We start from the raw sequence: 16,834 nt of genomic DNA on the forward strand, positions 1-16,834 counted from the left end.
TCCATGTCTTACACGATTTAATCTAATGTATGGAAGCCCATAAATGTATATAATCAATAAAAAGGAAGCACATGGATTACTTTTGAGTATACAATGCAAATATGGGGGAAATCCTGATAAATAATGGCTCGACTATTGAGAATATGACATATTACAAACAATAAACTAATTTTTGAATAATTTAGATTTATGAATTGTATTAATCTACAATTGTAAAATAGATAAATATATTGTCATATGTAATATTGAACACCTTTTCAATTTTCAGCTTACTTATAAAGATGTCATATAAGACAGAGTCCCAAGAATAATAGAGGGCAGGCATAGATTGTTTACTAGCTCTAAATGGTGCCTTGCATGGTTTCTATCGCTGGTGTTATAATAATTTACAAATATTAACTAGTTACTAGGAGTAAAACTTGAGCATTGATGAGTCAAGTAAACTGTAAGACTAAGAGACATTCACTCAACCTGTGTTCACTATCGACACTTTCCCCGCCCATAAATGTCTGTTCTGTGATGAAGAAACTCAAGTACAAGGGAAAAACACAAACTTGTTGAGTGTGTGAAAAAACAGTAGAAGCCATTAAAAAAAAAACTCTGCATACAATAAAAGTGACTATAACACAATAAATTAGTTGGTTGCTTGTATATTGTTTAACGTACTGCTCGATAATTTTTCACTCATATGGAAGCGTCACCATTGCCGATGAAGGACTGCAAAATTTAAGCCTATATGCTTGGCGCTTACGGTCATTGAGCAGGGAGGGATCTTTATCATGCCACACCTGCTGTGAAACGAGACCTCGGTCTTTGCGATCTCATCCAAAAGGACCGTCCCATTTAGTCACCTATTACAATAAGCAAAGGGGTACTGAGGACCTATTCTAATCTGGATTTCCACGGGACAATGGTTTTCTTGCCCCATTATTCACCTCTTACGAAAAGCAAAAGGTACTGAGGACCTATCCCTTCTAACCCAAATACCCAAGGGACAACTATAAGTAAAGTTCAGTATATTGATTTGGTTGCTAAAGGGGGAATGTATCATCCAACCTGTAGAAAAATGTACACTAAGTCCGATGATCTAAACAAGTTAGAACCTAAACTTAATATAATTCTTGAGCAACATGGAAAGGCATTTGACTTTATCCGAAAATATGGAGATAAATATCGTGTAGAATTATGTGGTTGAAAGTATGACAAATCTCGGAGAGAGATACTTGTCATTTATCCCGATTCATATAACAGTGATTACAAAACTTGAAACCTAAATAAAAAACAAAGAAAATTTTGGTAGCAGAATTGAATTTCGGAAAACTCCAAAGGCGAACTTATATAATCTGCATGTGTTGCTACTGAATTGAGTTTACATTTGTGTTAGCCCTTTCAAATCAAAGAATCTGCTATGATAATCAAAAGGCAGATTTCTGACTGCCACAAAATTGCCATGCAATAACTTACTATGGCCACCTCTCCATCATCTCTGAATATATGTGTATATAATATCTCAATGCATGTCTCTCTCAAGTCGTATCAGACAACCCATCTTATTTTCAATGGCAAAAAGGTTTCCCAAATCGTACTCTCAGGACATATGTGTCTCAGTTATGGATGACAAATGGATATTACCTAAGCACCTCATGTTTAAAATGACTATGCACCATCTGACGAGAAGTACTTAGTTAAAGCTGTATGGTCCGAATTACAATATTTTTTTTCCATCTCGTAAAAACGCTATTAAATCATCGCACGTATGTAGTTATGAGACTGTAGGACCTATCATAAATTATTTCACCTGTTTTAAACCAAATAATTTGATTTTAAATCGATGTTTACAAATAACCGCGTTACTCTGCCATTTCAAGTGACAGTCACGTGACCAGTTCAAACTTTCAGATCATCGGTGGTCTAATCTGTGTAAAGCTGTGTATTTTGTTATAACAGTACCGTACCATAAGTTTAATAGAAATAAAAATATCAAATACCTCTTAGTAATTCGTTGTTTTACGCTCTTTCAGTCTTAATACATCATGTTGGGATTCCCCTGACACGCGTGGGTCTATTTATAGACGTCTACTATGGGATGATTTATATATGTAGCCACTAGATTTACTTTCTAAATAATATTCGCACTGTTTTCTTTTACATGCAGATGTTTTCAAGCATATAATTAAGGAAAAGTTAATAACTTTACAAAGTAATTAATCTGCTTTAAAGTAATTATGTACAAAAATAATACATGAACATCGGGTCATACAGCTTTAATTACACTATTAAACATGTTATGCCACTGTAGATAACTTGATTGTATCTTGCTTAACGTCCCTCTCGAAAATTTTTCACTCGTATGGAGACGTCATTTGAAGACCGATGAAGGGCTTCAAATTTAGGCCTTTTAACTCAGCGCTTACGGCCATTGAGCAGTGACACACCTACTGCGACACGGGACATCCGTTTTTAAGGTCATCTCCGAAGACTCGTGACATCCACACCTGATGCCAAGGGTTTGGCGATGGAACTGTCACTACCTGTTTTAACAACTTAGTTTGTCGCGGCCGGTTGTAGAAGTTACTCACAGACTCAAGTGTTTGAAACAACTATTTGCAATGCGATTACAAATTCTGGATTAATATTGCATGCAAAAATATCTCTTACTAATAACTCAGTAATTCATATACCTCGCCTTAATGTCAAAGAACTTGATATATAAAGAAGGGGTTAAGTTCTTTAATGCAAAATACATTTTTGCAAATGTCCATATCATGTTTGTAAGATTCTCGAAGTTTTTCCATTTTTAAACAATACTTTAATTGCAAATTTCATGAGTTTGCCCCAAAACTTGAAGAGATTCCCTTGTATGAATGTCAAACAATCTTTTTCACAATGTAAGAGTTACATACTTCCAAAAAATAATTGTTTTCAAAGATCCATATTATTTATAAATGATTTGAAGAACTTTTCCATTTTTCGGCGATTTTTAAAGAACAAAATCATGTTTTAGCCCCAGAAGTCGTAAACATCCCCAATTATTTATATCAAACATCTTGTCAATCAAAGGGTTACATTAGTTCACATATAATACTTGTTTGTAAATGTCAATGACATCTATATCGGATGTAAAGAGTTTTTTCCAGTTTTCGGCTATTATTTTTACGAATTTTTGGTTTTGCCCTCAAAATGTAAAAGGTCTCAATGTTAACAATCTGATTTATAGTTAAAGGGTTACCGACTTTCAGAAAATAATTGTCTTCAATTGTCCATGCAATCTATATAGGATCTGAAGGAGTTTTCTATTTCTCATCGATTTTTAAAGAAAAAATCATTTTTAAGCCCCAAAACTAGTAAATGTCCTCACTTATTTATGTCAAACAACTTTATATATAAACAAAGGGTTATATTCGTTCAAAAATACTTGCTTGTAAATGTCAATGACATCTATATTGGATCTGAAGAGTTTTTCCAGTTTTTGGCTATAATTGTTACAAATTTCATGTTTTTTGCCCCAAAACTCGTAGAAATGTCAAACAACCTGATTTATAGCGAGCGCAGCGAGCCAGCGCGGAACGCTGGCTCGTACTGCGAGCTCTTATGACTAGAGCGCGGGAAATAATCCGAGCTAAATCTCAACCTCTAACAAGAATTTTTTTGACGCCAATCCCAGAAGTCCCTCGTACAAAATGGCGGATGGTTCGATTCGTAAAATAATAATAAAAAAAAAATCTTTGAAGTATTACAAACCTTTCTTATTTGAAAGGAAAGGATGAAAATCATATTCTTCCCTTTTTCTTTTTAAAATATTGTCTAAAGAAATGTAAACAGTCATGTCACAACTACCAGGCTACGTCACAACACGCTCGTTGCATTTCCCGCTAAACTGGTTCCTACATTGGCGAGAAGAGCAAGACAGTAATCCTACGTATTGACAGTGAACCAGATCAGTTTTCCTTGTTTTCAATATAATTTTTTTGAAAATGTATTCAGATATGCTGCGCTCGCCCCAACGGTCACACCGTAATCATATTAATCTAGGGAATATGTACTTTCAAAAAATACTTGTTGGCAAATGTCAATGACATCTATATTGGATCTGAAGAGTTTTTCCAGTTTTTGGCTATGATTTTTACACATTTCATGTTTTTTGCCCCAAAACTCGTAAAAGCCCCCATGTAGAAATGTCAAATAACCTGATTTATAATCTAGGGACTTTCAAAAAATACTTGTTTGCAAAAATCCCTAGGGGGTCCCTCATTACCTTTACTAGCCCATGGTCTAATGACGTTGATTTTAAAATCACATGCCGAGAGTTTATTTTATGGTAAAATCAGTAAGAAATTAGGCGTCGTAAAGGCCACGTTATAAAATTGTCAATCGTGGGAACTCTTGCACCGAAAATGTCGCCAACGAAGCTCACACCGGATGTACTTTTGTTTATCGAGTATGAAATTAAAAAAAAAATCAAGTGTATAATATGATTACGATGTGACCGTTGGGGCGAGCGCAGCATATCTGAATACATTTTCAAAAAATTATATTGAAAACAAGGAAAACTGATCTGGTTCACTGTATTACTGTCTTGCTCTTTTCGCCAATGTAGGAACCAGTTTAGCGGAAAATGCAACGAGCGTGTTGTGACGTAGCCTGGTAGTTGTGACGTGATGTAGCCTGGTAGTTGTGACGTGTCTGTTTACATTTCTTTAGACAATATTTTAAAAAGAAAAAGAAAGGGAAAAGAATATGATTTTCATCCTTTCCTTTCAAATAAGAAAGGTTTGTAATACTTCAAAGATTTTTTTATTATTATTATTTTACGAATCGAACCATCCGCCATTTTGTACGAGGGACTTCTGGGATTGACGTCAAAAAAAATTCTTGTTAGAGGTTGAGATTTAGCTCGGATTATTTCCCGCGCTCTAGTCATTAGAGCTCGCAGTACGAGCCAGCGTTCGCTATTAGAGAAAATTTATAGCGACGCGACAAGCTCGCTCCAATGATTACGCAATTGAGTCACGTGGTTTGCTCTTCGTCAACTGAAAATAGCTATGACGTCACAGCCTACTGCACTACGTTACGATATTGCGGTGAAATATGAAGCGCGAGCTCGAGGACTTACGTACTAAGGCTACAACTGAAAAATGATGGGGACTAGAGATCTACCCATAATGCCTCCGGAAAAATGTCGCCGTCACTGCGGTATACTTCATTGACAATCCCGTAATTAAAATAATTAGATTGTTTAGAAAGTACAATTAACGTTTTTAAATTCCAGACAAGCTTTCTCATAGCTTCAAACGTTTTGTTTTTGCTTGGTTTGAGAGAAGAAAAAACTTTGCAGCTAATATGACGTCACAATTTGTAACTGTTTACACCAAGCGCGTTATATTTCCCGCGTTAAAGTAATTCCACCCTCCTGTGATGTCATCAGATTTTGCAAAATCAATGATTTATTTAGATTTATGCATGATAGGAACATATATTTTGTTGGAGTCTTTTCCTATAGTTATTGTAAAAAATCTTGTTAAAAATAAAATATTTCAAAAGTCTAAGTTATAGATGAATAATCAATGATACGTTTCAAAATATTGAATCCAAGGGCAATAACTCTGTTTCTATTGATTTCTTTATCAAGTCTATTATGCGATGATTTCCTTTATTTTTTACATACATTTTGAATATTTTTGTGAAGATACAGTTTCTCATCATAACCAGTTTTTATGAGATTTTGATAACGCTGTTTAATGAAAATTGCAATTTTCTGACGGTGATATATGATTCTGATTATGTACGTCTCATATCTTAAAAAGTGTGATGACCTATGTATTTTATTTGATAATTTGTTAGTTTTAACTCTAATGAATGGAAATAAATACACAATTTAAACTTGTATCAGATAAAACTGCGAGTATGGAGTTACCTTAAATGAAGAGGCGGATAAAAGTCGTGTTGCAAGATGTTAGTGGGCTTCGCTCGTCTCAACGGTCACACCGTACAACATATTAAAGTGAATCTGAAGCAATAAACCCGTCAAATCAGCAGAAAATATAGATTCATGAATCATTGTCATCCTGTCAGTAATTCCTGCTCGTAACTTCCGATGTGCATTGACCTTGGAGGTCACCAGTTCGGAAAAAGCGAAAGAGAGGCACTGAGCACGTTTTAAGATTTGTAAACAGTTTAACGTGCCAATTTTATAGAAAATTCACAATCAAAATTTCATTTGAGTGGCACATTTGCGTAATTATTACCTTTTTACACTTGCATAGTATTTCTAGTCATTCATGAAACAACGTATTATTTTTAAAACAAACGACGCGCGCCCGTTTCCGTCTTTGTATATGGCCTCGGTCTCAGCAATCCGAGTATGTTCGGCAATCATCGTTCCCATGTCCGTGTATACAACACAATGGCGGTTTATACGAAACGCTCATTGTAGGTGTGCTCTCAAACAATATTCCCTTGTTTATTTTGCAGAATTTTTCTTCAGATCTTGGGGATTATATTAGTTAAACCGGTAGGTGTTATTTGGTGAATAATTGAATAGTTAAAAAAAATAACGCCAGTTACAGCTTGTATTGCTTTAATTTGTAGAGCTGCGAGAATTTTTTAGGGAAATGACTTTCAAGAAACTGCAAAGAAAATCCAAGAGAATTTATTTCGTCTGAACACAGGGACTCGTCACGAAATATTTGTCTTTTTAAAATTTGACATCGTCTATTCTATATTTACAAATAAATTTAAATATAGAATAGAGAGGGTCAATTCGTGACAGCTCCTGTGGTCTGAACACGAACGAAGTGTCCAAAACTTCTTTGCTACTGATTTTATTGCAATTTAGGCCGAGTCAGTTATATATATATATATATATATAGAGAGAGAGAGAGAGAGAGAGAGAGAGAGAGAGAGAGAGAGAGAGAGAGAGAGAGAGAGAACTCTAAACACTTTGTTGAAATATTTCGACCGTGTTACCGGTCGAAATATTTCAACAAAGTGTTTAGAGTTTTTCTGTATTTTACTCCCAAAAAAGAGACTTTATATATATATATATATATATATATATATATATATATATATATATATATATTGACGAAGCGAGTGTCGCGTTCGTACAACGGGTAATCGCAATCATGGACATACCATAGGAGCTTCAATAAAGTGAATAAAATCTACTTGATTGACCATAGCTCATGGCTTGGTCAATCAAGTACATTTTATTCCCTTTATTGATAAAATTTCAAACTCCTATGGACATACAGTTAGGGGTGGACCAGTGATATAGGTTCAAAGGTACGTCAGTATCGCAACATTAACAATCGACCTTTATACCCCCATCACACTAGGCCACGTTCGCACTACGACCATGTAAAAATTGATGATCGTAGTGCGATCGGGTACGTCGTAGTAAGGTCGTAGTAAGAACGTAGTAAGGTCTTTATGGTCGTGATGGTCGTGGAGCAACTTTGAACATGCTCAAAACAAACGTAGTGCGGTCGTGGTCAAATTTGATCGTAGTGGAAGCGTAGTAAGGACGTACTAAGGTCGTATTTAGATCGGCATGGTCGTAGTAGCATCGTAATGGGATCGTGATGCAGAAGAAAACGACTGCACTGCGATTCCACTACGCTCTCTATACGACCATCCCGTTTTCACTACGTTCTCATTACGATCATCCCGTTTGCACTACGTTTTCTTCACGCTTCCGCTACGATCACGGCACGTCCATACTATGTTGTTGGAAGACTGTAGTACGTTTCTACCAAGCTCATCCCGTCCTTAATACGTCCTCACTACGATTTCACTGCGCGCAAGCCACGACCGAATCACGTTCTGTTCTCCTCCACACACGGGTATAAAAACTGAACAAAGGTTGCATATGACCATTGCTTCTTTGGAATCATGGAAAGGCCAAACCAAGAAATATTGATGGAGATGTTGATGCATATTCAGTATATGGCACTTAACGACCAAGCTGCTATATTGTTACTTAGGCGAAGGAGGAGGAGAATCGTAAGGCAGCGTAGATCTTGCTGGATGACAAGAAGGTTCTGAGCTGTATTTATACTGAATCTGGATCTGATTCAGCTGCTGCAAAGCGTGGCGACAGCGGTGCGGAAACGTGGTAGAACCGTAGTAAGATCGTGGTAGAATCGTTGTAAGATCGTGGTACAATCGTGGCAGAAGCGTAGGAAACTCGTATTGCAGTCGTGGGAGTCGTGGTGAGAGCGTAGTTAGAACGTGATGGACGTAGTGGGAGCGTAGTAAGAACTTGATGAACGTAGTGAGAACGTGGTGAAATCGTAACAAGGCCGTAGTTTAATCGTAGTGGAGTCGTGATAAGAGCGTAGTGAGGACGCAGTAACATCGTGAAGACAGACAAAATTACAAATTCATGCCGTTCGCACTACGATCTCACCACGATCTAAAAAAAAATGATAGAACGTAGTGAGGTCGTGATGGTCGTGATGTAGTGTGACAGGGCCATTACTGTGGTTTATTATGACGTTATAGAATGCTATATAGAACGTCTAATGCTAACGAAATGCTGAATTTCTTTAATAATGTGTTGCATGTACAGGAGAGGGATGGTTTGGGGAATTTAGTTTTTGCTAGAATTCACAGAACTTGCCGTTGTTCATTCAATTAACAGTATCTAGCGATGGTTACTTCCGAATTTCTTACGAAAATGTGGGTATATATAACAGTAAAAGACATCAAAGCATGCCATGTGTTGAAAATAAATGTTTTCTCGAAGTAGAATATCTATTGATCTTATTACTTAATCTGACAAATTATTTTAGGGGCGAGATCCCCCCCCCCCCCCCCCCCCATACAAAACTAAATATGAAGTATGTTGAAACTAATCGATTAACAAGTAAAACAAATGAAAGTGTACATTTAAACTATTAAACGTTTATTAAAATGTATTATTATATGGTTTTAAAGTCAGTTGTCTTTTTTCCCCACTATAACGTGTAATCGATGTCGGATGACAGAAACTTACGAGTTTTTACTCCCTCTTCCCCCTAACTATTTGAATTTAGAAATTTTTCCGATATCGATCTTTTCCAATGCTTTGCAAGATTTCGAAAATATCCTCTGAGAGATTTATGTTAAAATAACGATATGGAAACTGCGAATGTGAAAGAGACAACAAAACAAAAGCATTGTTCTTAAACGGACAAAATCGCCCATAGAAACATGTACTGAAATTTCTGATCACTTAAAACTGACAAGTAACTACAGGAATTTAAGGGAGTAACCTTTCAATTTTTATTGGGATATAGAGGCAACTGCGGATCCTGCCTTTTCCCGCAGCATTTTCGATCCCGTCATTTTTATTTTTATTTTTTTTTTTCAATATTCAGCACTATTTGAATTCTGGGATATTGCTATCCTGCCTTTTCTCTCGCTTTTTTCATCCTGTATTCCCCCTCCTATACCTATTGATACTGCGATGGATTATAAGTATAACACGGTTATTCCTGTTTAAAAGATAAAATTTATAAGGTATCTAATAAAAGTTATATCTTCTAAAGTTTACGAGATATCTTGTATCTTTTATAAGACATCTTATATATTTTTCTTTATAAGATATCCCATCACTTTTATACATGTAGATATCTAGTATATATAAGATAAACTTTACAAGACATTTTATCAACGTAATCTCAAATCTCCGTTGTCAAATGAAAACCGATATTGAATCTCACGCTACGTACGGTGCAATCTACACTGAAATCAAATAGTGAAACTTACACTTGTTAGGCACGAGATAATATAATGCCAAATACTTGGGACCGCCTACCTAAAATTTAACCAACCTATCAAAAGCGCTGTTTAAAATCACTTTCCAATGAACTATCTGGAGCACGTCATGTACTTGCCGATATATCTCGTTCACATTTACTGTAAATCCACAGTAGATATTTTTAAAAACTCGGGTTTTAGTGGCCTAATTAATTTACCATGGATAACATTTATTTCGATGTTGACAAATTTCCCGAGTTTTATATCTTTTAGCCACCAGTGCATACAAATAGCGACCCAATTGTAGCGAGGAAAGCGAGTATGATATAGATCTGCATAAATTTGCGAGTAAATAATGTTTACATGGGATCACTGTCTAAACACTATTTGGTAATACCATTTCTGTAAACAACTAATATGTTGTACGGTGTGACCGTTGAGACAAGCGAAGCCCATTAACATCTTGCAACACGACTTTTATCCACCTCTTCATTTAATGCGGGAGATGTAACGCGCTTGGTGTAAACAGTTACAAATTGTGACGTCACATTAGCTACAATGTTTTTTCTTCTTCTCTCAAACCAAGCAAAAACAAAATTTTTGAAGCTATGAGAAAGCTTGTCTGGAATTTAAAAACGTTTATGGTACTTTCTAAACAATCTAATTATTTTAATTACGGGTTTGTCAATGAAGTATACCGCAGTGACGGCGACATTTTTGTAGAAGCATTATGGGTAATACTCATCTTTTTTCAGCTGTAGCCTGGTTCCCGAGGCCTTCCGATGTGCAAGCACGAAGGCCAGGCACTCACTGTCGAATGGATTCTTCCACTGATCAAAATCCAATATGGCGGACTCAATGGTAAGTAATGGGAATGTACGTAAATGAGCGTATCATGGCTTAATTAGCTGTGTCACTTTCGATTTTATGTCATTAATTGCCAGAGACAGACCTTAGGACATATATAATACTTGGTTTTCCATGTGACACGCTTGTTTGATATAGTCTTATCCCTTTGTTTTCAAGCAAGTAGGTGATTCGTCAACTCGCATATTTTTCACGTGTGTTAAATTAAATCTAACCGTGTCACTTCGTTTTTCCTACTATTGTTGGGTTGCATAGGGTTGCTGGTGAAGATATAGACTGAGTTTTATAGATGACACGCACCAGTTTTCCTATTTCGAACCGGCAATTTCAGATCGAATTTCCTCCACTCATTTTGACTGGTTATCCTTGTAAAGCAGTATAAATATTATTGCAACTGCTAGCTGTTTATGAGTCTCCCTTGCATGTTGTAAATAATTGATATTAAGCAAGGCATAGCATTTTATCCTAGAAAGATAGAAGTTACACCTACATGCACTAATTGTGTAAACACATACAATGTGAAAATGGACAATAAAGTTTTAATTTGGCCTTATGATTGATTGACTGTATATTGTTTAACGTCCCTCTCGAGAATATTTCACTCATATGGACCCAAGAACTTCCATCCAATGATTTTCAGGACCTATTATGTTGCAATCTTATGCTAGTTCAGTTTTTAATATGTAAGTTAGTCATTATTTGTTTCTCTATTTCTTAAAATTCATTCATATTCAAGGGTCACCATCAATTGCTTGTATTTAGACCTATACTTGATACTTTGGTCTTTTCACCAGTAAGGGTCAGATCGTTCTTAATTAATTGTGTCACACTTGTGAAACAAGATTTCAGTTTATAATCTTATTCAATGATCACTCTTTTCTCACAATATGCAATCAGGTACAGAGGACCTATTCTGACCCAGATAATCACTGGGTTACAAAGACATTTCTTTGAACTAGTTTTAAAGGTATTTCACAGACAAATGCTAGATTTATTTAAATTTCAGAATATTAGACTTTCTTCTTGAACAAGGAATATATTCAATTCAAATGCTTTATTGATGACTACCAAACATGAGGCATACATTATATATACTTGTATATATATATATATATATACATATATCACACAAACCAGTATCAACTGTACAGAATAATGCAATATTTACTCTCCAAGGCTACCAGTTCTTAATGTATGCCAACATGGTGTAATGGTGCACACTTTCGTATCTGTACGATGGAGGAACAGGTTCGATTCCTGTTGTTGGCTTTCCTTTGAAAGAACTAGTAGAGATCTTCCATTGTTTAAGAATACGACAATATCATAGCATTTAATGTCAAAGACACACACTTGCGCAGAAAACATGTTTACTAATGAAATAGCTAAATTTCATTTACACTAATTATTTGCATAGAAAAGGTTTTTAACAGAAGAGGGTTGTGATCAAGCATTTCTTGTGCAACACATTCCAATCTGAAAGTTAGCAAAATTCCTCATAAGTGTTATCCCCAAGAAACTGAAACATGTCTGTGTTATATATTTCGAAGGTTCTTTAATCTCCACATGAAACAATGCCAAATCTCCTTTTTAAGGTCTTTCTAGTCACGTATTTCTCATGTCATAATGTGGAATGAATTGCTACTCCTCCTACTGCTAGCTAACTTTTTGATATGAGAACTGACACTCTCAAACTTCCTCCATGAGTCTTTCTCAAAAAGCTCACCTCTGATCTAAAAATTATAAACAATGTCACAAACATCAGTATAATCAGTAAAGATTTGTATCAGGAATAGTAGTAAATACACAATACACATACATCATAAATATTAATTATGTCATAATTTTATCATAGATAAATAATGAAACAAGTCTGTAATTTTTGTAGAAGATGAACAACCAACTGTGAATTTTGAATGTCAATATATTTCCTTTTCTTCTAAAGTTTTATATTCCTGCAGGTTTTACTTACACAAACAAGAGGGAGGGAATGCTGATGTCTGCTTGTATGCATGCCACATTCGTCACTTCCACTCAGAAATTTCTCATTTTCAATAAAATCATCTGATGATCTGGCCTCTCCTTTTTAAAAGGATCCCCATGATGCACCTGAAATAAAACAAGGTAGGTCAGTTCATTATATACAAAAAAATCATGCATTTGTCACTATTGTGTTTTATCAATCCAGAAAATGTCAGTATTGAATTTAATCAATTTGGGATTGAATTTCTTCCACTAACAAAGGGAACATATTTTAGAATATGATAAACTTCTTAACTCACCTTTAGATGCCAGAAATAATTGTTTTTATTATTGCTATAAGAGGTGGGAAACTTGAAATAACAGACTGTAACAAATTGATGTAGTTGTTAACCTGTTCTGGAAGTCTGTAATTCTTTATTCAAGTTGGATGTCAATTCCTTCCAATATGAATTAGTGTGGAGGAGGATGGGTCCTTGAATACCCCTTTAGAAATTCTTTCTCCATCTCTTTCCATCTGGAGTCTGTAGACTACATGGTAAAATAAAGAGATCAATCTGGTTATCTTTCTTTTCTTCACAAAACTATATTAAGAATCATTAATTTGGTACACAAGTACCACTAGACAAAATTTTCAATACAGTGAGAGGAACATAAATGCAAAACTTTGTTTTTGGGAATGAATGAGGGTTTCTCCAGATGGTGATCTTCTACATTTTTTTCTTTGAAGCTTTAGCAGGTGTGAATTTAGTATCAAATCCAAGCAGTACCAACGAGTTTGTGCAAAAGCATAACAATGAATGTTACTATAGCGCCATATCATGTACTTCAAATTATGTAAAATTTGTTTTTGTTGTTAGATACAGAATTCCTGGCTACTACATAAGATTTTTAAATTGAAGTGTATGAACTCAGTTCTCTCATAAAGAAGACAAAGAATTTGAGTTACAAACAAATGCAAAATATAATGCTAACACAAATATAGAATACCTCAATGTATAACATTTGGCAATATATAAAAACTGTGGGCCGACCTACAGATATAATTTTGGACAAGCGGGACTGTGAGTCAGAGAGGAATAGTAACTGTTGACAATGAAATTGTTAGTGATCCCCTCTGAAATCTGCAGAATATTCACAGTAAACCAAAGTAACAACAGAAACTTTAAATCATGCCTATTGGATCAAGCATAAAGTTGGCAGGTCAACATAAGAATTAAATAATTGACACTGTCAGAGACCATGATACTGAATTATAAAATGCATAAATAGCCTTATCTCCTACACAAGCAATATATACATCTTATTATACCTGTTGGCATGGTTTTGCATATCCATGAAGCATTATATATGAGGGTGTTTTTTCACCCACTATCATATGTTTCTTCTTTCCATATGTATGGAAAATTATCTGAAATTAAAACAATTAATATATATAGTGATACACATGTATATAATTTCGAGAATCTGTAAAATTGTACACTTTAAGTCCAATAAAAGCTTAAAACACCTCCATCATCGCACAAAAAAGTAATCGTTTAAACTTCAGCTATAGCCTATATAGTCTTATCAAAGTAAAGCACATCATGAGATCTATATGTAATCAAAAATTGTCCAAAAATGAGTGGAGGAAATTCGATCTGAAATTGCCGGTTCGAAATAGGAAAACTGGTGCGTGTCATCTATAAAACTCAGTCTATATCTTCACCAGCAACCCTATGCAACCCAACAATAGTAGAAAAAACGAAGTGACACGGTTAGATTTAATTTAACACACGTGAAAAATATGCGAGTTGACGAATCACCTTCTTGCTTGAAAACAAAGGGATAAGACTATATCAAACAAGCGTGTCACATGGAAAACCAAGTATTATATATTTCCTAAGGTCTGTCTCTGGCAATTAATGACATAAAATCGAAAGTGACACAGCTAATTAAGCCATGATACGCTCATTTACGTACATTCCCATTACTTACCATTGAGTCCGCCATATTGGATTTTGATCAGTGGAAGAATCCATTCGACAGTGAGTGCCTGGCCTTCGTGCTTGCACATCGGAAGGCCTCGGGAACCAGGCTATTTTCAGCTGAAGAAGAGCAAATCACGTGACTCATATGTGTAATCATTGGAGCGAGCTCGTCGCGTCGCTTCGCGACGCGAGCTTCGCTCGCTATAATTAACGTTGTTGCTTTTCTAAAATAAACTGCAATTATTATTAAATTTATTTTTGGATAAGTTAGATAGACCTAAATTATGATACGATTACGCATTATTGACAACTAGGCCTACTGTCACGGGTGCATTTCGGAAAAAAAAAATGATAAAAATGATCAAACTTATTGTGATAATCACAATACTTTTAAATTATTTTATTCAAGCAATTTTATTAATCATTAATTTTTGTTATCTACACGTTGTTACTTAGGAAGTGGGAGCGCAGCGTGCTGTTGTTGTAAACACGTACGCGTTCCTTAAAAAAATGAAAGCATTATAATTCAATTCAAAGTTGGGAAATATCATATTTTATTATTTATAATTGAAAGTTCAATTATCTTTTTTATCTTTAAATTTCTTTTTTAAAACTACCAGTTGGTAGACACTGCTAGCAAAGTTCTGCCTATATGTTGTTACAAGATGAAGGTGAGTTGGTGCGAGTGTGTATTGAATTTGAGAGCAGAACGGAAAGCATATGCCGTAGGCCTATATGTAACAGTGCGTAGCTTCGATAGAACCATTTTCTCGCAGTTTATCTACGTCTTTGTCCAAGTGCTTGTTTGAAAAAGTACAAGGACAAATTCTACTGGGTTTTTTTTTAAAGGCAAAGTCATTGTGCCGACAAAAAATATTCACGGCTTGTCCCTCATACCTTCCTTCGAAAATTGAAAAAAAAAAAAAAAACAAAAAAAAACCCAGTCCAAATCCACTCTACTGATAGCAAGTACACCCTTAAACGGCACAAAATACCCTAATGCAGTGTTATTTACAAGCCGTTAATGTGATAATTGTTTGTTTGTCAATTAAATTTAATCTGTTTATGAAATGGCTAACAACTGTTTTCAAATCTTCTCGCCCGAGGTCGCATATGACGTCACAGATAATGGCGCGTAAAATATCAAAGAAAATATGCATATCGCAAGATTTGAATTTCATCGCTTTCAAACTCGAAAACTACGCAAACGGTTTCATTTAAAACACATGTAAAGTAGTTTTAGACATGAAATGAATTAATTTTGCTGAAGAAAAAATTAAAAGTTTACAAAAATAATATATCAAACACAAGATGTTTAACTTACTGAATGAATTGTCGTTGTTATATACATACCACACTCCCTGTTGTAGATACACACATACAATGTAATATGTAAATTTACATGTAAATGTGCGTTAATGACGTTTTGCCACCGTGGGGGCATATAAAGTACTTGTGTTCTTTCCATGCTCTACCCATAGGTGTCGCTGCTCGCTAACATATCTGTCAATGCCGACATTTCAAAACGCTTTGTAAATTCTTATACAGACGTATAACTTCGCTAAAATCAATTTATGATACAGAATGTTAAGATGAAATTGTTTTACCGCTTATAAATTCCCACAATTTCTATTTTGATCATAACAATGTATTTTCTTTCGATTTTTGGTGTTATCTTGGCTACATCTAGTCTGGTCCTCGCCCCCGCCACTCCTTGATCACTCGTTTTGGGGACCCAAAACGAATGATGAAGGAGTGGCGGGGACCAGACTAGGCTACATCAATTATTTAATTCTTAAATTCTGTTCCGTTTTCCGTTCCGCGTTTTAGCAACACCCCGTAAGAAATGACATGTGAAATATGATTAAAGCAATACAAGCTTTCATATTCAATGTAACTGACGGCATTTTTTCAACTCCTATCGGAATAACTGATATATAATCCACAAGATCTTAAGGGGGGGGGGGCAAAATAAACAAGAGAATATTGTTTGAGAGCGTTTCGTATAAACTGCGTCGTATACACGGACATGGGAACGATGATTGCCGAACATAATCGGGTTGCTGAGACCGACATCATATACAAAGATGGAAACTGACACGAGTAACTACACGTTTCGTTTGTTTAAAATATTACATCGTTTCATGAATGACAAGAAGTACTATGAGTGTATGAGGAGAAGGAAACTCCGATGTAAAACCTGGGGGATGGCATCCAATAGTCTTAAAAAGACCGTCATCTAAGGGAAGGAAAGCCCCAACAGAAAAACCACCTCA

General features: G+C 35.3%; 1 long non-coding RNA gene across 1 annotated transcript; it reads right to left on the reverse strand.

Moving 5' to 3' along the window:
- Positions 1-11,650: 11,650 nt before the first annotated feature.
- On the reverse strand, positions 11,651-14,668 carry LOC125674996 (uncharacterized). The gene is made up of 5 exons (XR_007370310.2): positions 14,566-14,668; positions 13,901-13,999; positions 12,983-13,119; positions 12,581-12,717; positions 11,651-12,341 (listed from the first exon to the last, which is right to left on the reverse strand). It is a non-coding gene; the product is annotated as an uncharacterized LOC125674996 (long non-coding RNA).
- Between the last annotated feature and the right edge of the window lie 2,166 nt (positions 14,669-16,834).

This window comes from Ostrea edulis, chromosome 3 (assembly GCF_947568905.1).
Source record: "Ostrea edulis chromosome 3, xbOstEdul1.1, whole genome shotgun sequence".
In the NCBI taxonomy this organism is placed as follows: Eukaryota; Metazoa; Mollusca; class Bivalvia; order Ostreida; family Ostreidae; genus Ostrea; species Ostrea edulis.